This window comes from Palaemon carinicauda, chromosome 15 (genome assembly GCF_036898095.1).
Source record: "Palaemon carinicauda isolate YSFRI2023 chromosome 15, ASM3689809v2, whole genome shotgun sequence".
NCBI lineage: Eukaryota > Metazoa > Arthropoda > Malacostraca > Decapoda > Palaemonidae > Palaemon > Palaemon carinicauda.
This window is the reverse complement of record NC_090739.1, coordinates 6,301,794-6,306,793: the sequence shown is the minus strand read 5'-3', so window position 1 is coordinate 6,306,793 and position 5,000 is coordinate 6,301,794.

The window sequence follows — 5,000 nt, the reverse complement described above, 5'->3', positions numbered from 1 at the left end:
ATGTATTAATATATATGGCTTATTTGAAATATGAAAAAACACGTTTAAATGTGCAAATATTTATCATATATATATATATATATATATATATATATATATATATATATATATATATATATATATATATCCCTTTTTGAGAGGGGATACATCAACGTGGTGAAAGAGTTTGCGTATTACCACGATCAGCATTTGCACTGACTCGCACCGGTGCCCTTTAAGCTCGGAAAAGTTTCCTGCTCTCTGATTGGTCAGAATTATCTTGCCCAACCAATCAGCGATCAGGAAACTTTTCCGAGCTAAAAGGGCACCCTTACGAGTCGGTGCAAATCTGCCTAACTAAAAAGAATTGACTATAGTTGGGGCCACCCATAGTTAGCTGATTTACTGTGAGCGATCAGACTAAAGTCTCCCTCCATCACCAATCCGCAGTGGCCAGCGTGGTGATAAAAACTGGAGAAATCCGAGACACCAAATATGTCTGAGGCCTTTCTCCTGCAGTGGATTAGAAACAGCTACATTTGCTGTTATTGTTTATATATATATATATATATATATATATATATATATATATATATATATATATATATATATATATATATATATACATATATATAAGTATATATATGTATATATATATATAATATATATATATATATATATATATATATATATATATATATACATATATATACATATATATATATATATATATATATATATATATATATATATATAAGTATATATATGTATATATATATATATATATATATATATATATATATATATATATATATATATATATATATATATATATATGTACACGTGCCAAAATGAATACAACGAATGAATTCAAAATGAACTAATTATCCGATGGTTTCTTAATTATATTGGAACTCCACGAAAAATGATATTTGCATTAAAAATTAATTTTACTGATCATCAGATTCATAATACCTTCTTCTTAATTAGGGTTGACGTAAGGTAAAAGCTAGTTAATTAATATGCATGATTTGATTGGTAAAATTAAACATAGTTCTCTAATGATGGCTTTTATCGTCTTCAATGTCGAATTATAAATTACATCAATTTCATAATTTTCAGGTAATTCATACGGACATAAACGTTAAGAGTGTTAATCTTTAGTTGGTGATTTATTCTGTAAAACAGTCTACTCTGTATAATAGAGTAAGTGTCTGTATATATATATATATATATATATATAGATAGATAGATAGATAGATAGATAGATATATATAGATATATATACATATATAAATATATATATATATATATATATACATATATATACATATACATATATACATACATATATATATCCATTATACTGTATGTATATATATATACATATATACAGATATATATCCATTATACTGTATATATATATATATATATCTGTATATATATATGTGTATATATATATATATATATATATTATATTCCCGGTTAAGCTCAGCTCTCCCCGTCCCTAGGATAGAGGGGAGTGGGAGTTGCCATACCCTAGTGAAATGAGGATGCGTGTATGTGTGCATATCAATCGAAATATTTAGCCTTCATTTTTGACGGGTCGCGTACACTAATAATAAATAAATAGTAAAAAGTGGAATAGAAATAAAGAAAGAATATATTTTCAGACGCTTTAAGACATCAATTAAGTTGTTATCACACGAGATTAAAAATTATTCTCTAAAATGCAGCCTACAGTAGAATACTGAAGTACAGAGAAGGACCATTTAGTCTCAATTATGCCAGATGCAAATATTTGAATAGGACAATAAAATGTCATTAATCATCTAAAGTTGAAGATATTAAAAAAAACAATCTTCAAACAAGAGAGGCAGAACAAATACAGGAAAACCGAATTAGTAATAGAATAAAAAACCAAGAAAAGTAAAAAAGGAAACTGAACTTATAAAGAAGTTGAACCTATGTACGAAAAAATTAGGAATTAGATAAAATAAAAATGTAAATAGGAAACATAATCAATCAACGTCGTCGTCCAAGAGTAAAATTAAATGCTAATTGTATTAATTCCCATTTCTCCACTTATCCACTTAATAATTATTTCTTCGTAATGGTTACCATATTAAACTGAATTAACCACAACCAAATTTTCATGGATAAAATTATGTTTCATACATGAATATATGTCTGGGAATTTCCATTCGCAAGAACAAAAGACGACGTTTTATAAATTTATTCCAAATAAGAATATGGAAATTAATTAAATAGATCTTTTGTCAGAAAACTTTATCATTCAAAAACATAAACTAGTAGAAAATGGTTATTGTGGCCGATGCGGTAACGTCCCTGACTGGTGAACGTCAGACTGGGGTTCGAGTCTCACTCGAACTCGTCAGTTCCTTTGATCGCTGCAACCTTAACATACATAATTAAATAAACGGAGGTAATGAGGCTATCCCATTGAAATGACTATCCCTCAACAATCTATTTAATATCAACAAAAAATACTGCATGATTGTTTTACAACGAAACACAAAATATCATTTTGAGATCCAAATAAAATGACTATCCTTTGTCTTAAAAAAATAAAAAAAAAAGTGTACAGTTTCCGACTGTCTTTTGTTATTTCAAGTAAAAAAATATATATATATTACAACAAAGAATACCAAGAAAATTCCCACATTATCCCCCCCCCCCAACAACAAAAAAACATAAGCTTTTGTTGCAAATTCCCCGGGACTCCCAATCTCTCTTTATTCACCAAGAGAACCTGGATCTCTTCTGAGGATTTCGTAAGGGCGAATTACACAGCATTACACGAAGTAATTTCGTCCTTACGACGCAATTGTACAGAAACGTGAAGAGGAAGACACAGGAGGAACACGTACCGCAGAAATGTCTTGTTGATACATTTCTATATTGTCTGGACTTTTTTTCCGATAGATGTGTATTCAGAATCAAAACACACACACACACACAGACAAAAACACAGACACAAACACAAGCGCACAACCACACACACGCAGGCAAATACACACACACACAAACATATATATATATATATATATATACGGTAGATGTTTAAAAGTGTTTATATAATTGTTTATATATACAATATATATATATATATATATATATACAGGATGTATGTAAAGGTGTGCATGTACTTGTTTACATACACAAAATATGTTTATACACTCAGTATGTATAAATATGTATAAACAGAAGCATGCTTACGCTCGCACAATTTCCCCCCCACCCTCTCTCTCTCTCTCTCTCTCTCTCTCTCTCTCTCTCTCATATTTGTATATCAAATATAAACACTATATCCAGATTATTGTACAAATCAAAGCATTTCCCCAACAGGGAATAACAGTAGTTTACAATCAGAGAAAAACCATCTATTGGGAACATGAAAAATAACTTGACAATAACTTCCTTGTTCCTCTCTCTCTCTCTCTCTCTCTCTCTCTCTCTCTCTCTCTCTCAACTAATTAGGAGATGCGACAGCGGAAGGATTAAATCCCTCTCGTTCTCTGGTCTATAGAGGGAAAGTTTTAATAGAATGCCGGCAATGGTCGTAATACAAAGAAAACCTCCACTCCCCTCCCCCCCCCCCCCCCCGGTGAAGTTCACCTTAAGTTGACATATCACACCAAAAAAAAAAAAATGTCTCGAAGGGAACTTTCAAGTTTTTTTTTTTTTTTTTTTTTTGATATATGAAGTAACCATCTGCTTTTCGACTTTCGAATTAAACCGATTGCTTGCTCAAGGGTTTTAATACAAAGTAAACTTCAACTTCCCCCTCCCCCCCCCCCCCCGCCCCCTCACACTGTGAAGTTCACCTTAAGTTGAGATATCACAAAAAAAAGAATGTCTCGAAGGAAATTTTATAAATATATATATATATACATATATATATATATATATATATATATAAATTTTTCTTTTCTTTTCTTTTTTGAGTGACTCATTTTGCTGGTTTTTGGGAATGATATATGGAGTATTCATCTGCTTTTCAACTTTCGATTTCTTGCTCAAGGGTTTTAAAACAGAGTAAACTTCAAACCCCCCCCCCCCCCCCGACTGTGGAGTTCACCTTAAGTTGACATATCACAAAAAGATATGTCTCGAATGAAATTTTTAAGTTTTTTTTTTTTTTTTAATGATATATGAACAATTCAGTTTATTTTAACTTTTAATTTTCGAGTTAAACCGAATGCTTGCTTAAGAGTTGCTTGAAAAATGCATTATACTAAACTAGTGTATGCGATCCGTCAAAAAAAGATGGCTAAATATTTAGATGGATATACACACACAGATTCTATGCTTCCCATATTATAATAATAATAATAATAATAATAATATTAATAATAATAATAATAATAAATGTATATCTAAACTTTAATGGCCCAACAACAACAACAACAATAATTCCATCTTCACCCCACCTCCCATTTTCTCAAGTCTTCTAAACGCAACAGGGTCTAGACTTCTCTTAAAACCTAGTTCTTAAAACTATTTCGTTCATCACATTTCGTAAAACACATTTCGTGAAACATATTTCGTAAATATATTTCTTGAAACACATTTCTTAAAACATATTTCGTAAAACTCATTTAGTGAAACATGTTTTGTAAAACATATTTCGTGAAACATATTCATAAAACAGAACATAACTCGTGAAACATATCTCGTAAAACACATATCGTGAAACACTACGTAAAACATATTTCGTAAAACATTTAGTGAAACATATTCATGAAAAATAGAAAGTAACCAGTGAAACATATTTCGTAAAACACATTACATAAAACATATTTGGGTCCTCTAACCCAATTACCCCAACTAATGTTACATAACCCTTTTAGGAGTAAACGTCATTCAACTCCTTTATTCCCATTTCCTCATCTCTGGCTTCTTCCTCTCCTTTTTATGGAGGGATTCTGTTCGGAATTAATATTAAGTAATTTAACTGGACGGGAAGATGAAGGAGCAGAATGGGAGCTCTCCTGCCT